Source organism: Gavialis gangeticus, unplaced genomic scaffold (assembly GCF_001723915.1).
Source record: "Gavialis gangeticus isolate Ggan-Ray unplaced genomic scaffold, GavGan_comp1, whole genome shotgun sequence".
Classification (NCBI taxonomy): Eukaryota; Metazoa; Chordata; order Crocodylia; family Gavialidae; genus Gavialis; species Gavialis gangeticus.
The window spans coordinates 60,371,120-60,392,669 of NW_017728995.1; the positions used below are offsets into that span (position 1 = coordinate 60,371,120).

Consider the following 21,550-nt stretch of genomic DNA (forward strand, 5'->3'; position numbering starts at 1 on the left):
CCCCCTCAGCCTTCGCTTCTGGAGGCTGAACAGGTTCAGGTCCCATAGCCTCTCCTCATAGGGCCTGCCCTGCTGCCCCTTGATCATGCGAGTGGCCCTCCTCTGGACCCTCTCCATGTTGTTCACATCCCTCCTGAAGTGCGACTCCCAGAGCTGGATGCAGTACTCCAGCTTTGGCCTGACCAGTGCCGCATAGAGGGGGAGGATCACCTCTTTGGACCTGCTTGAGATGCATCTGTGGATGCAGGACAAGGTGCGGTTGGCCTTCCTGACTGCATCCCCACACTGCCGGCCCATGTTCATCTTGGCATCAGTGATGACTCCAAGATCCTTTTCTGCCTCTGCACTGACAAGAAGGGAGTTCCCGGGCCTGTAGGTATGGTGCTGGTTTTTCCTTCCCAGGTGCAGCACCTTGCACTTGTCAGTGTTGAATCCCATCCTATTCTCATCCGCCCACCCCTGTAACCTGTCTAGGTCCGATTGTAGCCTATTCCTTCTTTCTAACGTGCCCACATCCCCCCACATCTTGGTGTCATCAGCAAATTTGAACAGGGTGCTTTTTACCCTCTCGTCCAAGTCACTGATGAAGATATTGAACAGTGCAGGCTTGAGGACCGAGTCCTGGGGGACCCCACTGCCCACATCCCTCCAGGTCGAAAATGACCCATCCAGCGCCACTCTCTGGGTGCAGCCCTCCAGCCAGTTGGCGACCCATTTGACTGCATAAGTGTCGACACCACAGTCCCCCAGTTTTTTAATGAGAACGGGGTGAATGACAGTGTCGAAGGCCTTCCGAAAGTCCAGAAAGACTATGACCACTGCTACCCCTGCATCTAAGGATTTGGTGACCTGGTTGCAGAAGGCTACCAGGCTGGTCTGACAGGACCTGCCTCATTTAGCAATCCAGGCCTTGCTGGGATGCCGTTTAAGGAGCTTTTGTTTCCTATTCTGTTATATTTGCTTTTATATGTTGTTTCTGTCTCTTCCAACAAGCAGTCTTGAGCCTTTATTGGAAATGGTGACATAAATATTACATATTTTAAATAATAGCTTAGTTTGTCATAGTTTGATATTCCATCCCAGCCCTTGAAAACTCAAGCTCTTTCAATTTTAAGATATCATAATGTATTTTTTTTAAGTAGAAGTTCCCATTGGTCCAAATTTTCTCTTTCTTTTAGTTATTCAGCACCCTCTGCACTGGTTGCCAAATGCCCTCCTTTCCAGTTTCTCTTTTTCAGTGGTGCTGTACATGTCTTTTGTACAGTGCTTTGAGATGTGTTGCTTTATGAATGTTCATTATGACAGAGTATTATACAAAACTGGAATATGCTCAGTTGGAGTGGCCTCTTGATTGGGATGTTTCCCAGAAAACTGATTTAGCCTAATGATGGTGAATGATAATGACTGCTGCTAAATTACCATAAATTAAGCTTAATGGGCACAGATTTAGATAGTGTCAAGTTGTTAAGTGGTTCTAAATAGAAATCAAAGTCTAAGAGTTGATCTTTAAATATGGAAGTTGCCAAACTTTATATATGCCAAAGATTATATCTTTATAACTGGTCAGTGGGGGCTGGGGTGGTGCGAGGAGAGACTCTGTTTAGCATAGCCATCTCTAGTGGTGTCAGTTAAAGAAAACCAAGTCTAAGGAGAAGGGGCCAACTTGTTCAGACCACTGAAACCTACATGTTCCAGCAGGAACATTTTTTTCCTTTTTCAAATAATTTAAAAAATGATAAGCATGTATATAAGAGAATTCCATAATAAATTCTATCTATATAAAGGGCTTAGTCTGTGTGTCTGTCTGTATGTCTGTCTGCCTGTAATGCTTTTGGCCAACTGCGCATGTGCCACTGAGAGGGCAAGCAGTGACTGGCTGTGGGCCCAAGTTTGAGCCATTGCCAGGGAAGTTTGTGGTGGTGCCAAACATGCCCCAGCTGCCTGAGCAGCAAGGCTACCCCACCCCTCCCTGCCTGAGAGCAAAGAGCGGGGGTCATGGTGGCAGCGCTCCCTGCCGTTCATCCTTGACACTCCCCAAAACAGCCGGCAGGGAAGGGGAGGCAGTGGCCAGGGAGGGAGGGAGGGGAGCAGGGTAGGGGGATGTGAAGGGGGGGTCATGGCGATAGCTGTTGTCAGGGCTGGGCAGCAGGGAAGAAGAGAGGGAGGGGAGCGGGAAGGGGGCCCCGACAACAGCTGGTGGGGAGGGAGAGAGGCTGCATGGGTCCAAGCAGGCTCAGGGCAGGGGGAGGCAGTCATGGTGGCTGTTGTCAGAACCAGCCAGCAGGAAAAGAATAAAGGGAAGGAGGGAAGCAGGGAGAGGAGGGGGGTTGACGGTGGTGGCACCCCCTACCATCCAGCCCCAACAACAGCTGGCAGGGAGGGGGAGGCAGCGGGGAGGGAGAAGAGCAGGGGAGGCAGAGGGAAGCCCCATTGCAAGGTGGAGGTGGCCAGGGAGAGGGAGCTCCCACACCAGAGGCTGGAGGAGGAGGCAGCAGTGGTGGATGGAGTCTTTACATCGCCAGTCCCAAAGGGTGAGGGGGGGCAATGTAAATGCTCCCTGAAATCTGTCATTCTTGATGAGCAATTAGCTAGCATAACCATAATGTATTACTAAAATTATGATATTGAACATTCGCAGGGCAGATGGAACCCCCATGACATCAATATAAAAGGTTGCTACTATAACCTATTGCAATGCAACTGTTATGTCTGCATGGTTCTGTAGTGACACAAAAGTGTAGCAGAACTGCTAAAATTTTACTCCTGTTTCATTCCAGGTAAAAATTTGGGCAATTTAGCTCACTTGCATTGCTATAGGCTCCTACAAACATAATAAGTATAGCCTAACAGCTGTTGCTGCTCACCAAGCATCCACCTTTTAAAATGGTTAAAAGGTACATTTGTCTGTACCCAAGAAAAGGAGCTGCTGCTGAAACCGTTTCTGCCATGTGTATTTACACAATAGTATATGGGTTAATAAAGACTATTTCCTTCACATTTGGTTTCCTTTGTTGATATCATTGAGGGATATTAATCCAAGTATGAAGAACACATATCATAAGCCATTTGTACTGTACCAAAGGTTATAAAAAGAATTTCTAGCTTAACTTTAAACATGTAAAATATCATGACCACAGTTCAAGGCAAAAGCCCAAAGGGACACAGTTAAGGTTGAGATTTCCACCTTAACACATGCATTTCCTTATTTTTTAGTATGTTTGATTTTTCAGTCATAATGTTATATTAATCTTATTTATGGAATTAATTATGAAGATGAAGCACCTAAGGTCCCCCTCTACACCTGCAGGTAAAAGCACAATGGGATCTAATGCATGATTCACACAATCACACCTCCCATCATGCCACATGTGCATGACAGGAGGTGTAATTGTGGGATCATATATTTGATCCCATCATGACTTACTGTTGGTTCAGTGAGAGCCTGCTCCCAGGATCCCTCTGTACCAGTAAGAAGCAAGCTCCCATGGCTGGGAGCCCCACGCATGCCAACTGAGGGGTTCCCAGCCACAGGGCTACTCCATGCACCCCTGGGGCTACCCCACATATCCCTGGGGCTGGAGGATCGCTGCTATAGCAATTACCCTGCCCTGGGAATGTGGGGAAACCCTGGGGCCAGAGGATCTGTGATCATCCAGCCCTGAGGGTTTCCCCACACCTCTAGGGTGGCAGGATTGCCCATACAGTGATCCTTCAGTCCCAAGGGTTTCCCAGACCCCCAAGCCCTAGGGATCACAGCTGCAGTCCCTAAGGTCCAGGGCTCCAGTGCATGAAACTGCCAGACTTTGGGGATCGCAGCAGCCACAATCCCTAAGGCTCAGAGGTTTTACACTGGGTTTGGTGCTCCCCTGCAGTTGGGAGCCCTGTCATCTGACAGGACTCCTGGCTACAGGGGAGACCGTGCTACACCTGCACATTAAAGCTCAATACCAACCAGCTTAAAGGTAGTACACATTTTTAAGGTCTTACTTTATAGCTGATTGGAGCTTTTTATTGTGTGGTAGCTACTCTTCATGTGTAGCTGGTCTCTAGGTAATTATGCAATTAACTAGTTAATTGTGCAATATCTGTAACATATAGAGGGGCCTAAGGGTGCCTATACACATGCCCGTTCACGTTGTAATTAGAACATGTCAGAGTAGACCAGATTACAGTGCTCCAGCATGGCATCATTGTCATATATATAAGCCCCCATGAATTTAAAAATGGCCGCTGGGGTGCTTTATCGAAACTTCATTTAACAAGGTTTAGATAAAGTGCCCCAGTGGACATTTTTAAACCCATGGGGGCTTATACACATGATGGTGAGGCATTTTAATTAGAGTGGCTCTCCAGAATCTGTTCTAACTAAAACACACCTCCTCCCCCCAAGCACATGTACAGGCAGCCTAAGTGTTTTCCCTTGGTATCCTGCATAGCTGGGTTAATGTAGTCTGTTCTCCATCAGAATAATAGTTTTAGGTATTTCATTCTACACAACAGAATGGAAACTAAAAAGCTTGTTAGATCTGACACTGCTCCCCCAGTATAGTATATCCATCCAAGAATACATGGTAGATCATACTAATATTACATTCAATACTATAGGAGTGTTTCAGAAAGTGACAGCAATTGCAAAGTAAATTTTGTGCAGTGGTCATTTACTGGACTACATAGTCATAAAAAATGGGTGCATTTGACAATGCTGCCATCAGTGCTCCTCACTGCTGTGTAGTTTACCACCCATTACAAACAAAATGGTTTTATTTTGAAATTGTCATTACCTTCTGAAACACTCTCATAGTTGTATACATCCTGGCCGGATATGGTTTGAAAGGTATTAATTCATGGGAAAACAGATGAATAATTTATCAGTTGAGTTTATCAAATGATTCAGCCTAAAATATAAGACCAAGAAGAATAAAGAAGTCGCATGTTGTGTCTAATGTGGCATCCGTTTCTAAGCATACCTTCAGTTAGGGCCAGATCTGATGTAAATTAGTATAGTTCCATTAAAATGAATAGAGCTACATCCTTTTACAGTAGCACAGTCTCTGGACCCACCTTTTCAAAGGTTTGTGGGGGGTTTTTCTTTTTACTTCAGAGCCTGATATTAGGTCAGTGAGACAGAATTAGAAAATAGAGGTCACCCAAAGATTATAGTTATACTAGCGGTACCTGCGCTTCGCTGCAGAAGATTAATTTGATTTTTTTTATATAACTTTTTGTCATAATCATCATCATCTTCACTTTATGGTTTATGCATCAATGTCTGTTCCAACTTGAAAAGCTTTCACACCATCACTTCCATCTGCTTTCTTTTCTTGTGGACTGGAACTGCAATTTTTGACATGGGTGAACTACCAACCCCCATGATCTGGCCTCCAGATCTGGCCTCTGGAATAAGAGATTTAAGTTATATAGATTCTAATGGAAATTACTATAATGGATGAAAGTTACTTCCATGGCCTCCATTACTATACTATCTAAACACCTCCTAATCTTTCATTGTATTTATCCTCACAACACACCTCTGAATTAGGGGAGTACTAATAGCCACATTGTTCAGCTGGACAGCAGAGCCACAGAGAAACAACCTTATTTCCCCATGGCACACAGGGTGTCTGTAGTGCGAGCAAAGAATGGAAACCACATCACCTAAATCCCATGCTAATGCCCTAAATCATTGCTCTGCCCTTCCTATCAGGAAAAGTATTTTAAGTATGACCAGAAAAAAAAGAGAAAGAGCAGAAAAGAAATTGTGCAGATGCTTAATAGGCCTGTGTAAACCAGAAAGTATTTGCTTCAGACTTGGATTCGGCAGGCCAAATCCAAATCCAAATCCAAAGATATTCAGTGACAAATTTTATTCAGCCATAGACTATACAGACAGGCAGTGCCAGCGGGAGCAGCTGGGGGAGCAGTCGGATGAGCACCAGTTTCAGCCAGCAGCCCCAGAAGAAGCCATGGCTCATCCGGCTGCTCCCCTGGCTGCCCCCCTACCAGGGTGAGGCAGGCAGTGCTGGCAGCCCAGGGAGAAACCGCGGGGGCTGGGGGGAATGATCGGGGAGCTGGGGGATCGAACTAGAAGCTGGGGGGGAACAAGCCTCTGTTCATTCCCCAAGCCCCCAATCATTTCCCCCAGATCCCTGATTATTCCCCACAGCCCCTGCAGCTTCTCCTGGGGCACTGCCTGCCATGCCTCGGCGGGGAGCGTAGCTGGGGTAGCAGCCAGACAAGCTGCGGCTTCTCCCAGGGCTGCCAGCTCCCCGTCTTCTCCCACCAGCACTGCCTAGTGCCTGCCTGTACAGTCTATGACTGAATCTCCAAATCTCTCTGAATCAATTTGGGGGCTTCCAATTCAATTCAGAGAGATTAATGGGTCTTCAGATTTGATTCAGATTTGGAGATTCGCCTGCCAAATGGAGCCGAATCTCCCCCAAATCAAATCGGCTACCGAAGCTTCACATAGCCCCACTGCTTAACTATATGCTTGTTTCAGCTGCTTCTGAAATAGAATAAATGGTTAGGAATGTTCATCATCCTGCTCATAATGAAGCCATTATACTGCAGTCACAATTCTGAATTGCAGCTAATAGATTTTCATTTTGTTTCCTCAGGAAAGTCATATTTGATAAATGTGGAAATGTGGAAAGGAACAGAATCTTTCAAGTAGATTGTTTTTAAGTGTATGGCTTTAACATGTTTTGCTTGAGTACCTTTGGGAAAAAAAGGGGGGGAATTATATAATCAGCATTTACAGAACTGAACGTTAAATCCAAAGTATCCATCTGCCAAATACAATTATTTCACTTTTAGGGATCTACTAATTTTTTGCATAATTTTCAAGCTAATTATGTCTCTACATATATAAGTATGCATGTATTCCTGAGTGTATACAGGGAAAGAAACTTTTAAAATGCTAGCTCTCAAATTATTTTTCATGTTTCCTATGTTATTTTGAAGAATGGCTTCAGTGAATCTGTATTGTTTCATTTATGCCATACATGCTGAATGTCATCATCTAGCTCTCTTTGGAAAAACATGTAAGGAGCTATTTTATGTCTAACTTATAATTTCCTTTTCTTTTAAGTTAAATAAAGAATTATGTTCTTTATTTGTGCAGGGACTAATAGTAGTCCATGAAATGAGACCCTGTGATACGCAGTATACTATGTACTTACTGCCTAAGTAATTCTTCACAGTCTAACGCACATTTGTCTCGCCGTGCAGATAATATATTACAACATTTTGAGGACTGAAAGAGGAAAAGTCTAATTTTTATCTGACTGTGTGAAATATGGAGCCTAATCTAACCTTTTAACTGTTATCTCAGGAACTTCCATGCCAGCATTTTCAAGCTTTCATGCCAGAAGTTAGGCACCTTCTCAATATTTAGGGCCAGACTTGTAAATATCTTTAGGTGCCTAACGAAGAAGATACTGGAATTTTCACGAGTGCCTGGCTGTTTTCGTAAATTCCACTACACCCCATTCAGGCACTATGGGCACCTTGGATACCTGTAAAAACTTGGCATTTGGGCATGTACCTGAACCCTGAGAAATATCCTGTCTGTTTCTTTAAAGGCACTGAGCACTAACAGACCACTATGTAGGAAAGTCCCCTTGGGTTAAAAATGAAATTTAGCCTTCTGCAGGATCCAGAAAAAAAGGGCTTTGTGTCATTCTTGCCTTCCCAAAAGAGTTGGCGTAAGACTTAACTGTCACAGGCACAGCCTTCTGGCCCTCTTTGTGGAGCTGAATTTCATGCTTAGTGCAAACACTCAGTCCATTTGAGAAATCATGTCACTAAGTATCTGCTGGATCCATGCCTAAGGTATTTCTCTCAAATACCTCATTCCTTACTGAAAAAGAAGGCTGAAGTGTTTCTCTTAGAGCAGCTACCCTTTGACAATAGCTGCCTTAGTGTTAGCTGTGCTGGTTTCTCTTCCCATGGCCAATCGTCTTCTTCTATGTCTTCTGTATTTGTCTTCCCCTTTCACTAGTGGTGCCTCCTTATGATTTACACTCTCAGCTCTACCTCCTGACTCTCCACAATCACTTTATCCCCTGGCTTTTGTTGCTGTATAGTAGCTCTGAATCTACCTAATCTTCTGTACCTGGGCTTCAAGTTCCTTGTACCTTAGGCCCCTGCTGCATGTTACATATATTTCACAATCAGCTGGTTAAATTGCATACCAATTTTAAACCAGCCACACGTGCGAAGTAATTATTACATGATAAAAGTGATTATTCAGCTATTAAAAGAGCCAACCACCAATAAAGTTAGTGCTTGAAAATGTGTAACAGCTCTATAGCTGGTTTCTATCCAGCTGTAATGCAAATGTGTAGCAGGCCTTTAAGACATACACTCTCTCAGCCACCTTTGGCTTTCAGACTCTACTTCTCATCCAACATTTCTGCCTTACCCCATCCCTAGGATTTTAGGTTTTATCTTCCCTGGTCTGCTTCACTGGGCCCCCTCCTGATTGCTACTCCAGCTGGCATCCCTTCTCCTACTCATTCTTTCCATTCAAGACCTTCACCTCACCGCAGTTTAGTTATATAAAACAAAATTAGCCAGTGTCACATATTTTGATAAACAAGCTGGAAGATCATGTAAACTGTGAGCTGTGGACGGCTGTAAGAGGACTTCAAATCATTTAACTCTGTTCTTCTGTGCCTGGTTTAAAATCTGTACATAAATGCAGTGCAGGGAGACTTGATTAGAGCGTAGCATACCAAAAGCAGGTCTTGTCTTTCCATGTATCAGAAGTTATTATTTTGGAACATGTCAATGGGATTAAAAAGAAGGGGGAATTAAATTTGCAACAAAGTTTATTTAAATTCTTGACTTAAAGTCTGTATGTTTATCAGAGTACTGTCAGTTCAGCTAAGACAAAATGATGGGGAAAAAACACTTTTGGTGAAGAATACTACATCAAGAAGAATGCAGTTAATTTTCACTAACCCAGTCTATCAAGTATTTTGCCACAGTGAGGCAAACACAAGATAGTGCTTTAGAAAATACCAAGACAAAGATGTTACTATGAATGTGAGAAAACGTTTGCTTATCTAAAAGCTTCTACAGTAATTGAAAATTGGTTCACACTGTGTAATGTCGCTAAATACAAAAGGATACGTTTTGACTGAAGGTAAACAATATAATAGTCATCATGGTTGGTGTATTCAGCAGATTCTTCTTTAACTGCGGTCATATTATAAAGATTAGAAAAATAAGTTACAATAGCTCTGTTCTCTCTTCAACTGTTTGGATTCTTGAGGTCTGAAATGGCTAGCACAGGCTCGCAAAACTATACTGTTTTCTAAAACGGCCGGCCGAGTAAGCTATTGCTTATTCTGTCAGATTTGTGACTGAACTCTGTACTACTGCTTTCTGGGTCACTAGAGACCTGTAAAGAAAGGTGACATATTTTAACTGTTTCATGGCATGCCACATTTGAAAGAGAAAGTCTGATCCTGACGGGCTAAGCTCCAGAAAATTACACTGATTTCCCTGAGAATTAAGAGAATATAAAACCCCCAAAATTGGGTCTCTTGGCTGCTGCTATGGACATGGGTAGGGACAACAAACAATTATAGTTGGCTTGCTTAAGTTTTCAATGCTGTATACTCCCTCCTCACAAGAGCATAAAGGTCTGATCGAAAATCAAATGGAATTAATAGAAGTATTTTTGTTGATTGCCTTGGACTTTAAATCAGAGTAAGAAGTGAGCAACATAAAAATGCTCATGGCTCCTTTTCTTCTTCATATACAAAAGAACCCCTAACATTTAAAGGAATAAATTCAACTGGCTTCTGCTTTTGTGTCGAAGTCAATGTCATAATTTATGTAATAAATTAATTTACTTGCATGTGTGCAGAGTCACAAGGGAAGGATTTTAATATTACCAGTCTCTTCCCATTCTTGGAAATAAACTTTGTGCATCTATAAACAGGATTGCTAATGCTTTCCATTTTTTCTATAATTCTTCTTAGTAGAGGCAGGTTTGTTTTAAAGGTTTAGCCTTGCTATGCTACAAGCTACCCAACTTGCATTCTAACAGTATCAAAAGAGCTGTCTTTGCTGATGTTTTCCATCATTAACAAAACACAAGTAAATATTTTCTACAAGACTTAATATTTACTCAGATTGAAGCAAACATCAGAGGCCTAGAAAAAGTGTGGGTTGGAAATGGCTGTCTGGCAAGCCATAAGGATGTTCTGTCTGCCTTAGTGGGGGCTTATCCTGCCCAAATATGTCCCTAATTCAGCAAACCATTCCTATTCAGCAAAGCACTTAAGCATATCTCTTTGACATCAATAGGATTTAAGCATGAACTTAACTTAAGGAGCTACTGAAGTAGGATTTTTAAATAATTGCCTTTTTTTCAAGGATCCAGGCCAGATAAAATTAAACTCTCAGGCAACCCCTATGGCAGAAGTGGCTCCAACAATATTTGTAAAAAATTGGCGATTTCTTTTTTGTGTGACCATTTATTTTTTCAGTGCAGCAGTGAGTATTTGACAAGTTTAGTTTAAAACAGTTTCCTATTGCCTAATTTATTTATTTTTATTTGTCACCACTTTGAAGTCTTACACAATAGTCAAATTCATGAGATTTTTAGGGTACTAATCATAGAATCATAGAAAGTGAAAGTCTGCTTTCAGTAAACCATAAGTAGCCTACAGATAGGACTCCTTTAAGTAGCAGGCCCACTTACATGTACTAACTAGGCAGCAGCAACAATTTTCTGTATGATGAAAGGTTAATGGGATAAAAAAATCCTAAAGCATCAGTTTCTCCATAGCATTTCTGAAGTTAGTAGAAACTATTTTTTCTTCATGCATTAGATACAAATACAGTATGAATTTCTTCACTCCTCATACGTACTGTATATGTGGCATTAGCCTTGAACAAGGAAGATAAATCAGTCATTCTCCTACTTCCTATATCCTATAAATTGAGATAACAAACCCTTTCATCAGGTGAAAACATTAAAACCTTGGAAACAGTGCAAGAGACTTCTCTCATCAGTGGCAATAAAACACCATAATACCATCTCATCCCTTTTCTTGGTTTTAAGGCAGCAGACAACATTTGTTGGATTCATTCATGAATGAACGATCCCTGAAATTTATTTTTCTTTGCACTGTGAAGGATATGGGATATATTTAGGTACAGGCATACCTCGGAGATATTGCAGGTTCGGTTCCAGACCACCGCAATAAAGCGAATATCGCAATAAAGCGAGTCACACAAATTTTTTGGTTTCCCAGTGCATATAAAAGTTATGTTTACACTATACTGTAGTCTATTAAGTGTGCAATAGCATTATGTCTAAAAAAACAATGTACATACCTTAATTAAAAAATACTTTATTGCTAAAAAACGCTAACCATCATCTGAGACTTCAGCGAGTCGTAATCTTTTTGCTGGTGGAGGGTCTTGCCTCGATGTTGATGGCTGCTGACTGATCAGGGTGGTGGTTGCTGAAGGTTGGGGTGGCTGTGGCAGTTTCTTAAGATAAGACAACAATGAAGGTTGCCACAAACCTTCAATGTGTAAAAAACGCAATATCTGCAAAGCGCAATAAAACGAGGTATGCCTGTATTTACTTATCCTTCTCAGTATCCTATATGCATGCCTCACAGTTCTGAGGAGTGCTGTCTTCATTTAATTGATAGGAACTAAAGCATGGGGTATATTACAGTGGGAACCAATCTTTGGCCAACTTGCTACAAATTAGCCCCGAACCTTTCCCTAGTACGACTCTAATCCCCTTCCCCTGGCTGATCTGCTGCTCTGCTTTCTGCTTCCTGCCTTAACTGCCACTGTCCTGCTTGTCCCCTCCCTGATCTGACATGTGTTCCACACACAGGCTATCCATGCCACATGTGGTTGGCCACCCCTGACATATGAAACTTAATGAAGGCCACATAGGTCTGTGGCTGAGCTGCAAGCTGAATCCATGTCTCTTGCATTCCGGTCTCCTAGCTGCAGAACCCAGAGCATGGTGAAAGCAGCACAAATCCAAATTTTGGAGAAAGCAAGGCGTCGAAGGTCATAGAAGGAATCTCCATCCTTCATGTATGCTGCAAGAGCCTTTGACTTGGACAAAAGAGAGGAAGTCTAAGATGTCAGCTACTAGATTTGCAGCTACATAGTTTCTGTGGCCTCACTTGAGAGGCTGTGAGTGTGCTAGGAGCACTAGATGTGATTGCAGTCCTAAGGCAGCAGTAGCATCCATGCAGGGGTTGCTCAGGTGCTCTGTGACTTTCTCATGTTTGGGAATGTTGTCCCTGTATGCACCATGCCCTCCAAATATACAAGAAGAGGTCAGAATTTGATTCAGTGATATTCCTCAACCACAGCCCCACTTGACTGCCTGCAATTATTCAAATTGCACTCTGGCAAGAACCAGGGAGTAGAGCCATAAAAAGCTATACAAATAACCTGTCATTTTGTGATGAGCTGCTAACAGAAATTAAGGTACAATAATCTGTCATTTTAGTGGGATTTTTAGATGTGTCTAATTCTTATACTGAAGAAGGTGCTAATTTTGTGCAGGTAGAGATAAGCCAGGCACAAATGATCTCTGTAACCCATGACTTAATAACATGTCACTATTTGTAACAGTTTTATATTAGACTGGCTTTTATTTCTGTGCAGGCCATTTCAGAAATACACACTATCTATTGATTGTGGGCCTTTTCTTTAGAGTTAGATCATGAATCCATCTATGATGTACATGCAGTTAACTTTTCTTACAGCCGGATTCTAAGTTTCTTAGTATGTTTTGTGGTGCTACACTCCATGAATACCACCAATGCCCTAAACTGACTGTGCTTCACCTGGAGGAAAGTACTGTTTAGTATGACTGAGGATATCAGAATGTAGCCTTTGGGATTTGGAAAGTACCTTTTCAGTGTGTATTTTGCATTATTTCTTTTTTAACATATTTCTTGTCAAATCAGTGACAGGCAAAAGCAAGCTATATTAAAAAAATGAAGGCACTATAATTTGATATGTGTGGCGTATGGACATGTATGTAAAAACAATAGCTGAATAAGAACCATTTGTTCCTAAAGTCCCCTGAGGGTGAAACAGAAAGTTAAAGGCTGTTAAAGGGATGCTGTTGAAAATGAGTGAAAGATTCAAAAGTGTCAGAAATAATTGGACATTCAACTGTCAGTGAGTGGGATTTGGGCAGCTGAGTCTCTTATGTTCTTTCTAAACTTTTACTCAGACATTTGGAATAGTTTTCCATTGATTTTACTTATCATGTATAACTACTGGGTCAGGTGCTAAAAATAAGGTATATCAGAAAGATGGATTTGTATCTCTTCCTGAGCAGTATGGTCATGGAGGCACTCGAGTGGGATTCCTCTCGGTATCAAATAAGGATCAAGGTGGAGCAGGCACTGTGAGGAGCCTTTAGTTTTCTTGTCAGCTGAAGCAGGCTATGCTATACCACAAGGCCAGCCTATTTACTATGCCTTTAATATTATGAGGAGGTGATGTTTGGTAGGGAGAACACTTCTATAGGGTGGGGAGTTGTGTTTTTGTTTTGGAGGCTGATTTTTCTCAGATGTTGCTGCTTGGTTTGCTGCTATTTTAGGGATTTGCCATTAGCCCTGAGTAAGAAGCTACTCTAGGAGCGGAGGCTTGGCTGAGATGATGACTATTATCTCATACATGAGGCTGTTAGGCTACTGGAGAAGGTGACAAATTCTTCCAGCATGTCTTGCTTGTAGTGTGAGCTTCTTGCAATGAGGACAGATATCCAGCCCAAAGTCATCCTCTGTTCTCTGCATTGCTACTTCTCTGTCCTTTCACCCTTCACCCAAGCCTATCCAAAGAAAGAGGTCAACATTTTGACTTCAAGTAAAAATTTCCTTGTGTGGTAGAATCAACTAGTAGAGGAACTCCAGATATGCAGCTTTCTGGGTACTACAGGACAAGATTTATAGCCATGTTTCTATTAAAAACCAGCTCTTACTTTGCTTGTTTATGCCTTGCATTCAAAGGCCTATTTTTTCAAGTATGGCTGTGGCATGTTGTAAATTCATAGAACTTTTTCAGTCAATTTTTATGACATTCCCAAATGAGATTAATGTAAGAAAGTGTACTCAAGTCTGCAGGCCTCTGGGGTCTTTCACCCCTCCTCCTGTTGACTCAATCAAGAAGCAAGACTAGAGTTTACCTCTTTGAAGAAGTCAAACTATAACAATTATAGTCCAAAATAATAAACAGAGCAATAGGACTCATGAACTGTAGCTTATAACCCTGATATCTGTTTCATTTTCCTCCATTAATGCACACGCAGTGTTGAAGTTAATATCATTTCCTGTTTATGGATGGAGCATGCACTGTTTTGCTAAGCAGTAATTAGCTGTGCACATCCCATGTTCAGCTACTGCACCACAAATGTCCCTTTAATCTCTGAGGTATGGTGACCGTATCATTTTGAATAATTAAAGCATGAATCACTGTATCCTATTAAATGAAAAGGTGCTTTTGAACTGCCACAAAGGGAACAATTGCAGTCAGGATGAAATGCTGGTAAATTCATTTCAGATGAGCGTAACTCAACGAGCCAAGTTTGCTCTAGAGAGAGATGGCAAATGCAGGACAGACTATAATCCCTACTATCAAATAGTAATTATTAGAACAAATACCTGTCTGTACTCCTTTTGAGCCACTGCAGGATACCAAAGAGGAAACATCACTCTGTGGAATGTTCCCTGTAAGATGCATTTACAAATCCGGTACCTCATAGTCTCTTTACTTAGGGCAGGGATAAAAATGAGAGGTGTTCTGTTTTCTATTACAAAATGTTGTCACTATTAAGCTGAGCCTGCCTACGAGCACATCAGATTTATCAGTGCACCTGGTAGAGGCAGATAAGAAGTTAGCAATGTTTTGAACATTTCAGTATTTTGTCTGGGGTTTCAGCCACTTTGTGTTTCTAATAGATTAAGGCCAAAACTAGACTTAGGCTCCTGAAGGTAGATTTTTCTAGAGAGCCACGGATCTTGCTTATTTTTGCTTTAGAACCAGCTTTCAGTTCTGGGACATCACTCAAGGCTGTAGTCAGCAGCATTCTGCTGTGTGATGTTTTCCTGTGATCTCTCCCAAATCTTCTCTATTTTGGTGTTCTGCATTATTTGCAAGGAGAGTTACATACAGTAAAGGTCTTTTTAAAGGATTTCAGAGGAATATTCCACCTCAGAAGAATCTCTTGAAAGGATACAGTAAGTAAAAAATTTCCAAGGGGTAAAAAAATCCTTCTGTATCAACTTACAGTTGTGTTGTGCCTAAACACATTTATGGTCTACGTATTTATATTGAGAAGCAGCTACTGGATAGGGTGCTAAGCTGGCAAATAAGAGTGTCTAGGAGAGTTCACTTCATCTTCTTTCTCTAAGGTTTTTGCTTAGGGAAGAATATTGGTCTTTCCAGTGGCCCAGCACCATTAACCTCTGGGTCTCTGCTCTCTTATGACATAAAGAGCACTTTTTTTTAGCTGAGTACAAAGTTAGATCATTTTGCAGAAGTATGGGGGTAGCATTGCTGTAACTCTACAAGTTGCAAGTGCTTCCACTGCCCGTGTGTAGCTGGGGGAGTGGATAAATACAGTTCTCAATTGCCAATAAGGCCTTGGAGACACTGGATTCAATCCTGACTTTGCTGAAATTCATGGCAGAATTCCTCTCAGCTGGAGTGGACCTAGGATTTCCATCTAGTCTTTCCAGGTCCAAAGAGCGAGCAAAGCTCCAGTTGCACTTGGGGAGTGAGTATGTCATATGTACCTCACCTATAGCTCTGTTAGCTTGTGTGCAGGAAGGTAGGTACTAGAGCTCAAGTGCTTCCCTCCTACTGGCACGGCAGTCTGGCTTTGCCCAGCGTGCTACCCTGGGCACTGATTTGCTCTGGAGAACTCAGGGACTGCCATTATGGTTTGCCCCTGTACAAGTACACAAGGGCAAGACTAAGCCCCACCTAACCCAAAGCCTTCAATATGAACATGGCATTCGTGTGCCTTTCTTGTCTTTTTTACATTTGCCTTGCAGGTTATGAATGCTCTCAATGCCTGACAATAGTAACAAGTCCAGAAGTCCAGTTACCAAAAAAAGACCAAAAGAGGCAGCAGTGACATACTAATACATTTATTTTATTTAGATAAAAACAAATTCATAATGACTGTCAATGCTTAATTTAACAAGAGGTACATAAACAAATAAAATCGAAAATACTTCTGTGCATGTCTGTATGCATTCCTACTGCTGCACTTACACATGTACAAATGAATTTCTTTCACTTCTGCTCACCAGTTATGGTCACATAATTGGCACAGGGCACAAAGGTAAATGGCAGTTCCTTCTGGAGCACTGGGATATGGAGAAGGACATTTCTTGCACTTCTGCAGAGGGTGGTTATTGATGACAGAGTTCTTCCCCACTTCCCTGTTTTCTTTTACAACAGATAGCTCTTATTTTCTCTACCTAGGTCAAATCATACCACAGTCTCTCTCTCATTCTGGTTTCAAGGCAACCACAAAAGTCTTGCATGTGAGGATTCATTGACAGCTATTTTACGAGTATAGCTGCATGTCAGCTGTGTGTTGTTCTAAGCCCACTTACTCCCACAACATGTGTGCCAGATCTCAGAAATAAGGCAGCCTTAGAGCAATCCTAATCATGGGCCAAGAAACACAAAAGTTCCTAAGTTCTGGGGTGTGCACTCAGGGCTTCTCTAAGCAGCTACAATGCCTGATTTAGTGGGATTTGGTATACACTGAGTGGAAGTGACCAGATAGCACCACCCTTCTCAGCAGTGCCCCTGAGTACAGCATTGAAGCAGTGTAAAACAAGCCCTGAATTGGTTATTTTGTATCCATCCCATCATATCATTTGAACTTTGTGATTCCCTATACTAGGTTTGGGCCATGTCCCAGTGAACTAGTGCTATCCCCTTGGGATACGGTGCCTCCAGAAAAGCTCTAAAGAAGCAGAATAAACCAGTGTTGCAGTTGTAATTAGGAAAGCAGAGATATTGGAAGAGAACAAGCTACCTATAGAAACATTACGGGGAGATCAGCTGGCCTCCTTTCCATTCTCGTTTTAGACACTGAGGGTGATGTAGGGTTTCTACCATCAACTTCTTACTTGAAAATCATTTATGATTTCCTCTACAGGAAACACCCCAAATAGTAACAGGAAAAAAAAGAAGCAAATCTAAAAGTAGAAAGAACTTCTGGGGGCTGGGGGCTTAGTCCATCTCAGAAGAACCAATTCTTGGAGACTAGGTCTATCAGTAGGTATTGAACATGATAGATAGGCGTTGCAGTCTCTAAATCAGAAAACCTCTGAATGCTGGAAGATGCAAGGGGAAAAGTACCTGGAGTGGAAAATTCTGGACATGCCCTGTTCCCCCTCCTCCTTAGCATCTGCTCCCTGCCACTACGAGAGAGGATATTGGGCTGGATACACCTATGGTCTGTCCCATTAAATATCAGTTCTTATGTAGATAGCTGGATTGTGCCTGAGCCTTGTGTGGGGGTGGAAAGAGCCATCTGTCCCTGTCGTCAGGGTACAAAGGCCAGTTCAGTTGCAGTTCCATGTCAGTCATACAGTCCAAACCTTCCTAGAGGGGCTGGTCAGGAAGCCATGTCCTGTCATATTAGACATATACATTGGCCCATCAATAGTAGTTGAGCACTTCACAAGGAGACAGCAGTATCACTTAACAGATAGGGAACTGAGGCAGAGAGAAACCAAGTCATTTGCCCATGGGCACTCAGGAAGGCTGTAACAATGCTGGGCACTGAATCCTTCTGCAGCCAGTAAGCAGGAGACCATGTGTCCCCAGTGTCTTACGAGATCAGGACCATAATGACTGGCCAAACTTCAACTGGTGACATTTGCATTTCATAGGACTATCTTAACTTGTTCTCCATCACCCGTCCCTTATCCCAGTGTGTCTCCACTCACGTCAGTGTAGCTATTCTTGATTTAGGCTGACAGAATGGAGGGACTTATTTGGTGACTTGCTACAGATGACCACCAACAAAAACAGCATTGATACTTACCAGGAAAGGAAAAAGAGCAAAGATAACAATAATAACAGATGGATACCAAATGGTTTTAAAATGTTAATTACATTTTATACTTGATTGAGCATGCTGTTATATCTGCAGAGCAATTCATTATACATCAGGGAAGATGATCTAATAATAGTACAGTTATGACTGCATGGGCAGGAAAGTAAGTTTTCTCATTTACCTGTCTTTAAGAACCAGCTCATACTGCACATGGCTCACATTTATCTTCAAGTGCTAAAAAATAAGTTGGCATGGGGTAATTTCATTTTTTAAGCAAAGAGGTGGGGTTGCTTGGCAACATTTTACAGAAGTTGGGTATTTCCTAATGAACTGACAGCTGTCGGTAACAGGCCTGTCAAACATTGCTGCAGGCAGCAATATTATTTTATTTTGAAAGAAAACTATAATTTTCATCCCATCCAATTTAGTTTAAGAAGTGAGCCGATAAAAAAGGCAACAGAGCATGCCAGCCTTAAAATGTATCAAGTTTAACTGCAACAGAATACAGTAGAAAGGCCTAATACAAAACAATGAGTGCTCACAGTCACTGCCAATAGTGATGTAATACAACATGGGATTCCTCAGATATTACTACCATTCGTAGCAGCAACTGTTCAGGGACCCTGATGCAGCTGCTGACATTCCATGACAAATGATCTGCTGTCAATGTGCATGCACTCATCTGGCACCATTTGTTTCCATGCGTTTGCTGAAGAACATCAGAGAGTTGAGCCAAACAGATAATAACCAGGTCAAACCTTTACTCTAGCTATGGGTCCCAGCACCAACCTTAAAATCATTATGAGGTTGAACATTATGTTCCTATTCATTTTGCTCGATAGTAAGGGTGAGGACTGGAAGAGGAAACCCCTGCAGGCATTGTTTTTCTGACTAGCTCAAAATCATGAAATTCCAGGAAAGCTTTTTATCACAAGGCTCCTAGGCCCCTGGCAGAAGTTACACTTAAGGCCTGATTAAGCAGTTAATCATATCTTAACTAGTAACCCGGTCACACATTTATGCCATTAATGGCATGATAAAACAGAGAATAAGCTACAAACTTATTACACAGAATGCATGTAATAACTTTGTGGCTGGTTCCTACCATGCCTTAAATTGAATGTGTGGCAAGCACTGATTGATTGAGGCTCCAGTGCACTCCTAAGGTTGGGAGAATCAGAAGATCAGTACTTCTAGCCACAGGAGCACCAGCTACCTGGCTTGGTGAGTATGAATCCTGGGCTCCCCTGCACCAGCAAGACAGCGTGGTCAGGATCACAGTCACATGTGCCATGGCAGGAGGCGTGACTGTTGGGATTGTGGATCAAATCCCATTGTGCTTTTAATTGAACATCTGACAATTTTTAAATTCAGATAAGTTTCAATTAATACCAGTCTGAACTGTGCCAAAAGTCATTCTTGCCAACCACAGTAATACAAATGTTCCATTAACTTTAAGTTAGCAGGATCAGGTGCTAGTCTCTGAACTTCTTGGGGATTGTCTGTTTTAAGTAACTCTCCAACCTAAAATTGCAGTGTGATATCAAAGGTTCCTACACTGGGAAGGGTGCTGCTGGTTTGAAGGAAGACAACTTGTGTCTAGTGGCAGTCAAAGAACCCCAGGCAAATACATTTCTCTGCAGGTTGACTCCAGTACTGTGTGGAAGGCCCACACACTTCTTGAGTCTCATTTGAGTCCTATTTTGCTGTAAAATTATGTACAGTTTACAGTGCACAACATTTTTCTATGTGTTCCCTTTGGACTAATCTCATGCCAGCAAGTTCAGTTTCTGGGATATGCCCCCTTTAGTTAATCTGGACCTCAGCTCAGGGTGCACTACCCATGGTAACGATCTAAGTCAAAATGAAATTTACAGGATTAGGACAAAAGGCTTAGGTTGGTCATGGACTACAATGGCTGCTACAGTATCTGAGTCACTGTATAATGTATGTGACTTGAATACAGTATAACCTCATAAATCCAGATATTGAAAATCTAGCACTTCTAAAAACTACACTCAATGGGCAAATAGTGGCAGCCGATCTGGGAGGACCAGAGGGGGAAGCTTGCAGGCAGCGCCTGCTGCTGCTATCCACCACCCCGCACTGCTGCTCTGCGTGCGGCCACTGCTCCAGGACTGGCCACCACAACATCTCCCCATCCCCCACCACCACTCCGCGTGTGGTCCCTGCTGCTCTGAGACTGGCTGCCGCTCCAGTTTAAAAAATCCAGAATTTTCACATTCTCGGCAGGTGCTCAGTCCCAAGCATGCCGGATTCATGAGGTTATACCATACCTAGTTTTTGGCTCTCTTGGTAAGAGGCACATACAGTATTGTAAACATTTAATTTTTTTCTCAAATTAAGCCTGTAAATTCTGATGATAGCCATTTACTACATCTTCTGTTTCATACCCTAATCTGTAGTAACCATGTACTGCTAAAATGAATGGGACTTTTGGTTTTCTTTTTGCTAACTTATTGTAACAGAAGCTAGATTAATAATTGTTGCATTTTCTATAGCCCCCAAAATAGCTAGCAAAATAAGCATCTTATGAGATTCCTCCTCTTTCTAGTAAAAGCAAGAAAGTAGCATTGTAGGCGAAGTGCCATTATAACTTCAGTTGTAATTCAGAATATTAATTATCATTAGTTAATTTGCTATTTAAATTACTTTTACCGAGACTGGACAGTCTCTGTAAATTGCAGTTCCTGGAAATTAATGTGCATTAATTAAACAGGGTTACATATGAGAACAAGGAAAAAGATGTCAGATTAGCCTTGGTTCCTTATCACTTGCCTTCTTCAAGTGGTCCCTGTTAGGTTGGTGCTGTTTTGGCAAGTTATACACACACACAGATGCACTCTGGAGAGTCTAGAAAAGACCAGAGTGACAAAACTACAATTTAAGTTAACTAGGTTTGATAAACTGATGTGGTTATGAAAAAGTATAACATAAATATCAAGGAAATGGAGAGGGATCATCCAGGAAAAACAACCCACAGCAGGTTGAAAGATAGTTTGGAGAAGTCATGAACGATGTGTGACACCAGCAGCTGGGGGTGCACGGTGGTGGCAGGAGCATGGTGGTGGTAAGCAGGAGCTCCTGCAGATGCCACTGCAGACGCTGTCAGCAGCGGCCAGCGGGGATCGCTGGCTGCCCGCAGATGCTAACGGCAGCAGCCAGCAGGGATCACTGATTGCCTGCAGACGCTGATGGTGGCGGCCAGCAGGGATCACTGACCGCCCGCAGATGTGGCCTGTTTTCGTGGGGTGCACCGCCACACTCAGGGAGAAAGCCTGCTTTATTTTACACTTCCCCATGCCCTCCTCTTAACTGCTTGTCCTAGCATACCTTTCCCATTTAGACCTCTAGCAAGTAATTCACAGCAATCTATGCTTACACTAGTTTCGTAGATTTCATAGACATTAGGGCTGGAAGGGACCT

At 42.3% G+C, this 21,550-nt stretch overlaps 1 protein-coding gene across 1 annotated transcript in view; it reads left to right on the top strand.

Annotated features, from left to right (window-relative positions):
* Positions 1-21,550, top strand: part of LOC109287801 (glypican-5-like) — a 793,145-nt gene that overhangs the window by 694,427 nt on the left and 77,168 nt on the right. The gene's annotated exons all lie outside the window — the stretch shown is intronic.